This window comes from Cervus elaphus, chromosome 5 (genome assembly GCF_910594005.1).
Source record: "Cervus elaphus chromosome 5, mCerEla1.1, whole genome shotgun sequence".
NCBI classification, from domain to species: domain Eukaryota; kingdom Metazoa; phylum Chordata; class Mammalia; order Artiodactyla; family Cervidae; genus Cervus; species Cervus elaphus.
Window position 1 is genome coordinate 61,219,117 of NC_057819.1, and position 10,893 is coordinate 61,230,009.

A 10,893-nucleotide genomic window follows, 5' to 3' on the forward strand; every position below is an offset into this window, starting at 1 on the left:
GCAGAATGGGTACTTTCCCAGGTCTTTTTTATTTTATTTCATTTTTTTTACAGAACTTAGATAAAAAGCTCATGTTGTATTTGGCATCTGATCATTCACAGCAATCATCTCAGATAAAAACACAATGTCAGTGAGAAGAAAAGAAAAAATCTACTACAGACTAAAAGGGAATAATCCCTTGTGATACTGTCTCTGGATGCTAATGAACCAACAATAAAGGCCCTATTATGGGATTGTTTTGAACGAAATTGTTCACATTAAGTTTCAGGGATGCAAAGGCAGAATCATTCTGAGGCTTGGATACATCAGTTAGGACAATGACACATACTTGAACTCATCAATATTAACAATGGCTGCTGCATCTAGTTTAGATCAAAATGTAAAAATGGAAACTTGAGTTTTCTTTTTTGTCTTATTTGGACATTTTGATCATATTCTTGTATAGAAAAAAAAAAGGGAAATTATATTGAGGTATCAGTATCCTGAAATAGACACCAACATTTACTCTAATGGGAAAACACCAGCATTAAAAGTATGTTGAGTCCCCTTGCCTCTCCCCACGTTGAAATAGTAACACTAAATATTTCTAGAATTTCTTTTGTTCTCAGACTCCAATATTTTAAGGTCTGGTTAGGTTGATAATTGCTTCCATTGCTGTATGTAGACATTTTAAATAATGATGTAGGTGATAGAAACTGGAGACAAATGCATTGTCTATGTATTTTGACTGACTCATAAATCTAGGAAATTTAGAGGATCTCTAGTCATTAGGTTATGTTTGAAATCACATGTGGATAATGAATATGTCTATGGCCCTCCAAGGATAGTAAAGATTCAAAATTAGACACTAGAATTTTTTACCACATGAATGTGATACTGAGATCAGATGGTCAGCATTTTGGCATATTTAATAAAACACATTTGACACAATTGTGTTTTTTAGTATACAATTAAAGTTATGTCACAAACTTTATAAGTAGTTGATTTCAGAAAATTTTAAATATTTTGGTATAAAGATGACTATTAAATCTTAAGAGCTGGATCTTTTCAGCCAACTGTCTACTGAAAGAATGGGCTAAAGTCCTCCATTATCAATCCTCACATTCTCTGTATAACATTCTGTAGCAGGTACATTAGAATTTCTTATGAAGTTAGTTTCTATGAATGTGAAGATCATGTAAGACAGATGATGAAAAGTATGTCTTCTAATGAAATTTGAGACCTGAGAAGAACACTGGAGATCGCCTCAGTTCATTTCTTTTCTTTTTTTTTTTTTCCGATAAAAAGCTTTGATCCAGTAAGCAAAGTAGCAAAGTGATATGGAATCAATTAATAGTTATAACTGCATTATGTGACTGAAGGGGATCCAAGTATGCCATCCCAAAATACATCCCTTTAGTAAAAGAACTATTTTGAATTGAAGGCAAATGAGAAGCAGCAGATTCAGGAACAACTCTCTGCTCTTCCACTTTCTGCCTAAAAGCAGGGCATACACTTTGTGAAGGTGTTCCTCTTCCCTCTCCTGCAACAGGAAGAGGAAAATGACTTTCAATATGGTTAGGTAGTTAGAATAGGAAAAAGGAGTTCAGAAGGGTGGTGGCTAAAAGACAAAGAAGGGAAAAGCCCACGAAAATAGAACACAGGAAGGTCTGAGGACCAGAGTGAGGATCTCAGGTGAAGCAAACAGCCCTCCTAGCTAGCCCAGTTTGCATAGGGCAGACCCAGGGCGAGGAGAAAAAAGCATATAAAAAGAGGAGCCAGGGACTTCCCTTGTGGCCCTGTGGATAAGACTCTGTGCTCCTAAAGTAGGGGGCACATGTTCGAGCCCTGGTCAGGGAACTAGATCCCAAATGCCACAACTAAGAGCTGGCTCAGTCTAAATAAATAAATAAAAAAGAGGAGCCAAAATTGGGCTGGGGGTTTCTCTTCTGTTCGTGTCTTTTAGGTCGGCCCGCCCTCATGCCTGGAGGATGTATCTTCCTTTGCTTTCTAAATAAACTAAGCTGTAACATGGAGCTGTAACACTGGTCCGTTTGGGGAAATCACACAGGGCTATAACACTGGTCCATCCATTGCTTCAAATTTTTGTTGCAACGAGAGAACTAAGGACATTACAAACTCCCCCGACAATATCACTGCAGAGTCATAGACTTGAGCCAGCATAACAAACCTTACTAAACAACCCATGTGTTCCACTAGTTTCCCCATATTTTCACCTTCCCCAAATTCCCTACATCTAGGAGCCCAGACCCCCTTCCCTTTGTCTAGTTAATTCTCCCATTTGTTAAAATGGTAGATAAGCCCCAAATCTAACTGACTTTTCTGGGCTTTTACTTCTTTTTGGTGGGCTCCTCCCCACAAACTACATGTAAAAATATTAAAACCAATAAAATATGCATGACTGTTCTCTTGTTGATCTGTCTTTTGTCAGCTTAATTTGCAAGCCTCATTTATAAACCTAAAAGGATAGAGGAAAAGGTTTTCCTCCCCTACATGATGAACGATTATTTGCCATTCAGTTAAATAGCTACCATTAAGAATTTACTGAGAAACAGCTTTTTCCATAGTGTGTTTATAATCCAGCTGTGGGTGATTTAGCTTTATTACTTAAAAAATTGTACATCCTACACTATCCACTTCAGAATTCCATCCTTTTATTTTCTCTTTGTGTTGTAGGAGAGGGGGAGATGAGGCAAGCAGGTACTACTGCTATTCATTCTAAAAGATCATTTTAGAAAAATAGGAGAGGGAGAGGGAGCCTACTGTTTTTAAACTGTCACACTAGCTATATTCCAGGATTTAATTTTAAATAGTCTTAATTTGCCTCCTCATTAACAACTTTAACAGAACTAAGTGCTTACAAAACATTGGAAACTTGTTAAAAATGAGTAAGCCATGATACCTATCCGTAGAGGTCTTACAATCCAACATGAGGAGACAGTTAAGACATAAGGTGTGAAATGAAGAGACCATAGGCACCATGGCAACAGCCTGTGTCAGAATAACGAGCAGTGTGAGACCAGATGATTGTAACGCAGCGTGGGCTGACAACCTTGAATAGAGAAGATGGCCCTTGAGCTCATGAAAAGTTGCTTGTTAAGAGAACAATGCTGACACAGGGGACACGGGTTTGATCCCTGGGTTGGGAAGATCCCCTGGGGAAGGAAATGGCAATCCACTACAGTATTCTTGCCTGGAAAATCTCATGGACAGAGGAGCCTGGTGGGCCACAGACCATGGGTTTGGAGAGCGTTGGACACAACTGAGCACCTGAGTACACACACGCCACTTTTATATTGATGTGTCATTCACAAATCCATCTCAAAGATTTCCGGAAGCCAAGATATTCCCCCCAGGATACAGAACCAAATAGCCAACTGACTTGACAAACCCATCGAATTCAGCATGTTTTACACACAACTTAGGCTCTTTCCTTACAAACCTGGTCTTCTTCACTATAGATAGCCTACTTGTTCCTCAAGAGAGAAATCTGAGTCCAACTTGACTCCTATTATCAAACCATTCATTGTCAAGTCTTTTCCTATTGATTTTTACCCTCTGAATGCCTTTCAAAGTCCCTGATACTGGGAGAGACTGAGGGAAGAAAGAGAAGAGGGCGTCAGAGGATGTTGATGGCTGGGTGGCATCACTGATGCAATGAACATGAACTTGGGCAAACTCAGGGAGATGATGAGGGACAAGGAGGCCTGGCATGCTGCAGTCCATGGGGTCACAGAGAGTTGGACATGACTGGGGAACTGAACAACAACAACAACCTTTCAAATAAGTTCACATTTTTCAGTTTTCTCCATCACTACTATAAGTAAAACTATGATCATCAACCACTTCTACCATTGCATTACTTGAGAACTTTTAACCTCAAAGAGGCTCTGTCAAGCCCAATGAAGTAAAAACAGAGAACCATGGCTTGAAACCACCCTTCCTGTGCTTCAAGTCCCAAGAAGCCCATGGTAGGGCATGTGCATTTCTGACAGTAATGAAGATGGGCAGAGGGAGCATGTTTATTAAGCACGTATTTTATGCCAGGCTCATACTCAGCTTTATATATATGTGTTAGCTCTTGTATCTTAATGCTAACACTTTGACTTCTAAAAACAAATGATACTCAAAGTAGTTCAACACTAAAGGTCTTTTTTTTTTTTTTTCCACCTAGTAAATGATGGAGCAGGGTTCAAACCCAAGCCTGAGTAACTCTTAATTCTTGAGCTTTTTTGCATAACCCAATCTTCCTCCATGTGAGTTGTCTGGTTGGGTCTAAAAAGCAATGAGGCTCAAATGGCATTGTTTTGATGCTCGAATTTGACTCCCTGGAATTGGAAGCTGATTGTGGGAGATGGCATTGGAACAGACCTCCAGATGTTGTAGAGAAATCACCAACAAGCTGAAGGGCAATTGAGAGGTTGACAAATATGAGCTAGACAGTGGTTTGGCAGCACCTCGTAAAGTTCTCTATTGTGACCTCTCTGGACCATAGTGGTTGGTGAACATCCAATTGGGGTTGAGTCAATGCTTAGAGTATGGGTAATTGAAATCTATCTAGAATTACCTTCTAAGTTGACTTTGACCTTCCTGGTCCTGTAATGTTGGACTTTCTGAACTCCTTACATAGAAACTACCCTGGAACTGCAATCCATTGAGGGGGTTTGTTATATGAATGCTTATTTAGCATTAATGTTATTTCCATAACATTTCAAGCAGTATTAATAAAATTTTTCTGTGTGAATCATTAAAAGATAAAAAAAACCACATTGGCAATATCCTTCCAAGAAAGACAGACATAGAGAACAAGTGTATGTACACCAAGGGGGGGAAAGGGGTGGGGTGAATTGGGAGGTTGAGATTGACATCTATAGACTATTATGTATAAAACAGAAAGCCATTGAGAACCCACTGTATAGCACAAGCAACTCCACTCAGCGCTCTCTGGTGACAAAGAAGGAATACATTCACACGTATCGTGGATTCACTTTTCCGGTATAGCAGAAACTAACACAATATTGTAAAGAACCATACTCCAATAAAAAATTTTTAAAAACACATAGGCTTTCCATTGCTTCTAAAGAAAAAAAAATAAGACTTAAAACATCCTGCATGAATGTGTTGGCTAATGTTCGATCTTGTACAAAACAAGATGAGAAATGAGTAAGTGTGCACTTGTAATTTATTACCACTGTAAGGATTTGCACTGTGATGTCAACCTCCACCTTGAATAATTGGAAACTCTCAGTTTGCCACGTTTCAGTGGATGCAAGAGGAGGGAAAAGACTGGGGAGAAGATGGTGATTCTACATGGCACACACTTCTTCAAACAAAATTTTTGATTATAACTATTTTCAAATACAAAGTGGAGAGGATATACAACAAACTCCATATACCCATCACAAACATGGAACAATTATCAATATTTTGCACTCTATTTTTTTTTGTAGCTGAAGTGTTTTAAGGGAAATGCTAACCCTCATGTCACCTCATTTCAGCATGTTTTAATGGGCATCTTTAACAATGTGCACAACTTCTTGAAAACTACAATGTCATTATCATACATAGCAAAAACAGCAAGAATTCCTTGGTATTATCCAAGTCAAAGCCATATTTTAAATTTTTATATCTTCTCCAAAAATGTCTTTTTCACATACAAGTTATTAAAATCAGAATCCAAGCAAGGAGTTATCTAAGTAGTATTCCCATCTTTTAAAACTTTCATCCCTTTGACTTAAGAAACTGGTTAATTGTCCTATAGAATGTCCTATATACTGGATGTCTCAATTTGATTCCTTTGTGGCCTCATTTAACTTATTTTACCAGGAAACTTTCTGTAAATTGGAAGTTAGCTTGGAAGATTTAAGTAAATTCAGGTTTAACATCCTTCCATACTTCACCAAGAACACTTAAGCAACACTGTGTGTGAAGCACACGGTATCACAGAGGAGGGACATGATACCTAGCTGTCTCCTCTGTGAAACTGAAATAGCTTATGGGTTTAGGTGGAGACTGACTGACTCCTCCATTATACAACTTCCAGTAACTTCATTGAGCTTTGCCTAATAGCTTCATTCCTTGATGATCTTTGTTCCGAGTTCATTTTTTAAGGATTACAAAACGATGATTTTCTATTTCATTTCTTCCATATTTATTTGTTGGAATTTCTCTTAATGAAAAACTTTCCCTTTTCAACTAAGACTCTTTGTTAACCCTAAAGCGTGGTTCATGGTTCTTCATTGTTTTCCTTTAATTGACAATAGATGCTGTCCAGGGCCTAGTCTGTGTCTATCTATGTACTTACGACTTCACCAAGAGACTTACATATCATAAGTTGACCCATTTAAAGTTTACAGTTCAGTGGGTTTTGGTACATTCACAGAGTTGTGCAATCATCATCACAATAAAATTTTACAGCACTTTCAACATCCACCCCCCAAAAACTCATACCCATTATCAGTCACTTCCCATCATCCCCACTCCCTAGTCTTAAGTAATCACTAATCCATTTTTTTCTATGTATTTGCCTGTTCTGTATATTTCACATAAATGGAATCATGCAATGTGTCACCTTTTGTGACTGGTTTTTTTCACTTAGTATAATGTTGTCAAGGTTTATCTATTTTGTACCATGTTTTAGTACTTCATTCTTTTTTATTGATGAATTTTTTTGTGTGTGTCTATATACCATATTTTGTTTATCCATTCATCAATTAATGGACATTTAGGTTATTTCCATTTGGGTGTTTTATCAATAATAATGCTATGAATATTTGCATATGGGTTTTGATATGGGCTTATGTTTTCATTTCTCCTGGGTAGATAGCTAAGAGAAGAACTGCTTGATTATATGATAATGCTATGTTTGGCCTTTCGAGTAGCTTCCAGACTATTTTCAAACACGGTTCTATTATTATACATTACCACAAGCAATACATGAGTGTTAGAATTTCTCCACCTCTTCATCAACACTTCATACAGTTATCTTTTTATTTTAGCTATCCTAGTATGTGTAAAGTACATTTTAATTGTGCTTTTGATTTTCATTTCCCTAATGACTAAAATTGTTGAGTATGTTTTCATATGCTTATTGTCCCTTTGTATATCTTCTTTGGAGAAAAGTTTATTCCAATTCTTTGCCTATCTTTCATTTTGCCATGGTCCTATAGGATTATGGCCCCTGTTATGGCTTTTTATGTTATTTAACCTTAGTTATTTTATTTAACCTTAATTATTATTAAAAATCCTGGCTTCCCTGGTGGCTCAGATGGTAAAAAATCTGACTGCAATGCAGGAGACCAGGGTTCAATCCCTGGGTTGGGAAGATACGCTGGAGAAGCAAATGGCTACCCACTCCAGTATTCTTGCCTGGAGAATTCCATGGACAGAGGAGCCTGGTGGGCTATAGTCGATGGGGTTGCAAAGAGTCAGACACGAGTAAGCAACTATGCTTTCACTATTAAAGATCCTATCTCCAGATATAATCACATTAGGGATTAGGACTTCAACATATGAATTTGGGAGGAACATAATTTGATCCAGAACAATCACACTGTTTTGATTACTGTTGTCTTACAGTTTTATTTTTTTTTCCATTTATTTTTATTAGTTGGAGGCTAATTACTTCACAATATTGTAGTGGTTTTTGCCATACATTGACATGAATTAGCCATGGATTTACATGTATTCCCCATCCCTCTGGGTCTTCCCAGTGCACCAGCCCCGAGCACTTGTCTCATGCATCCAACCTGGGCTGGTGATCTGTTTCACCCTAGCTAATATACATGTTTTGATGCTGTTCTCTCAAAACATCCCACCTTCACCTTCCCCCACAGAGTTCAAAAATCTGTTCTATACATCTGTGTCTCTTTTTCTGTTTGCATATAGGATTATTGTTACCATCTTTCTAAATTCCATATATATGCGTTAGTATACTGTATTGGTCTTCATCTTTCTGGCTTACTTCACTCTGTATAATGGGCTCCAGTTTCATCCATCTCATTAGAACTGATTCAAATGAATTCTTTTTAATGACTGAGTAATATTCCATGGTGTATATGTACCACAGCTTCCTTATCCATTCGTCTGCTGATGGGCATCTAGGTTGCTTCCATGTCCTGGCTATTACAAACAGTGCTGCGATGAACATTGGGGTGCATGTGTTTCTTTCAGATCTGGTTTCCTCAGTGTATATAGTTTTAAAATCATGAATCTTGCAACTTTAGTGACTTCCCCAGCATTTTTCCATTCTTTATTTCATTAGTCGTACTCTAAACCTTATTTTATTTATGTTTTTCCTTCTTTTACTAGGATAGACAGGCTGCTGATTGGAGAGCATTCTTCTTCTTTTTTTAAAAAAATATAGGCATTTGCAGCTACAACTTCCCCTGTAAACACTACTTTAGTTGTATCCCCTAAGTTTCAGTATGTTGTGTTTTTATTTTCATTCATTTCTAAGTATTTTCTAAAATAGCACTGGTGTTTCTTCTTTGATCTAGTGGTTATGTTTGCAGTGTTGTTTATTTTCCATATTTTATGAATTTCCCAAATTTTCTTAAATACAGTGTAGTCACATAACATACTTTGTATAAAGGTTAACATCTATTAATTCATTGAGTCTTGTTTAATAGCCTAGCATTTTCTCTACCCTGGAGAAGGTTCTAAATGTGCTTGAGAAGAATGTGTGTTCTGCTGCTGCTGAGTTGTGTGTGATACAGATGTCCATAAAGTCTAACTGGTTTTCAGTTGTCTATAAGTTTTCTATTTCTTTGTTGACCTTCTGCCTAGTTTTTCTATCTGTTATAGAAAATGGGGAATTGAGGGATCCAACTATTAAATATTATTGTTGAATTTTCTATTCCTCCCTTTAATTCTGTCACTTTTTGCTTCATGGAGTTTGGAGCTCTGTTAGTAGGCAAATACGTCTTACATATGTTTGGCACATATTCTTGGCAATATCTTATCAGCTAGTAGCTTGTTTTGCTAAAATCAATGACCTTGTATTTCCTATTAGATTCTATTAATATTTTTGGTTGACTTTGACCACTTTCTTCTGAATTAATAAAAATTAGTGAGATTTTGTTATATATCTAAAATTTATATACTCAAATGAGATAAATTTCATTAGGATTTGTAAAACAAGCTAATTTCTGACAAATATGACACCACAGTTCCACAGAGCCTTTCTCTTTCAAAATAGATTCTTTAAAATAATCAAACTAACAGGTAAGTATAAAATACCACTATCATATAAACGTTTTAGGAATGAGGCAGTATAATGAATGGTTACAGCTTATCATGTGTAAAGATTAATCTGGATAAAATCATGCAAAAATTAAATGTAATCAACAAGTGACCACAAAATAAAGGGTAGACTACCTTTAAGAGGAATCCACACCAGATAATTGATGCAAACATGGCTCTAAGAAGACTATGCAAGTGTGTTATATTAAAACATTGTAATTAATATACAGAGAATGGGAGATGCCAGGTAGAAAACTCACATCCCTTACAAACTGAAGAGTCTGTGGCCTCCTATTAAAATAATTAAAATGCACATGGGGCAAAAATTAATAGGAATATATAAATAGGGAAATAAAAGGCTGAAGTCATAGTACAGCTTTATAGGGGTCACTTGTTAAGCTCTGTCATCTATAAACAATATCCATAGCTGTGAACAAAAGGCAGGAGACACGCTTTGATCTTGCATAAAATGAAGAATTGGAGTTACTATCTCCATATAATTTTCTATATATTATATCCATATATAGTTCAACCTCAGTGAAAGAATGGGCTAGACAAAAATCTGCCAATGGGGAAAAGAACCACGTCTGACACAACCTGGACACTGGGCAGGAAAAAAAGAAAAGAAAAAACCCTTCATTGAGAATTTATAACCACAGTTTTCTCAAGGGTTCAGGATTAAATTTACATTAACCATATTGTTCCAAAAACTCCAAACTCACAAATTAATTTATTGTTGTTCCATGATAGGGATGTCCTAGAAACCTGGAAAGAAAGCACAACAAACCTTTTCTAAGATATTTATAGACTCGTAATCCAAAATTTACATAATGGCCCAGAAAATAGGCAGCCATCAGTGAAAGTGGAAAAGCATACTGCAAATTTTGACTGCTGAGAACTTCAAATTTTAAAAATTAAAAAAAATTTTTTTTACTGTGGTAAAATGAAAATTGAAATTTATAAAAAAGAAAAGGAAGGAAAAAAAATTTTTTTTAATTTAATGATTGGATCAAAAAGATGAACAAGTAATAAAATACTATTAAAATATCAAGTGAGGTGGAAAATAACAAACAAATTTCTAGAGACTGGAAATACAATAACTGAAATTATAAACTTCAATACTGGTTAAATAGAAAAATAGGTAGTGTTGAAGAAGGATGAATAAATCAAAAGAAGGGTTGAAAACTTAGCAAGAAAGTTCAGTTCAGTTCAGTTGCTCAGTCGTGTCTGACTCTTTGCGACCCCACGAATCGCAGCATGCCAGGCCTCCCTGTCCATCACCAACTCCTGGACTTTACTCAAACTCATGCCCATCGAGTCGATGATGCCATCCAGCCATCTCATCCTCTGTTGTCCCCTTCTCCTCCTGCCCCTAATCCCTCCCAGCATCAGGGTCTTTTCCAATGAGTCAACTCTTCACATGAGGTGGTGAAAGTATTAGAGTTTCAGCTTCAGCATCAGTCCTTCCAATGAACACCTAGGACTGATCTCCTTCAGGATGGACTGGTTGTATCTCCTTGCAGTCCAAGGGACTCTTAAGAGTCTTCTCCAACATCACAGTTCAAAAGCATCAATTTTTCGGCGCTCAGCTTTCTTCACAGTCCAACTCTCATATCCATACGTGACCACTGGAAAAACCATAGCCTTGAC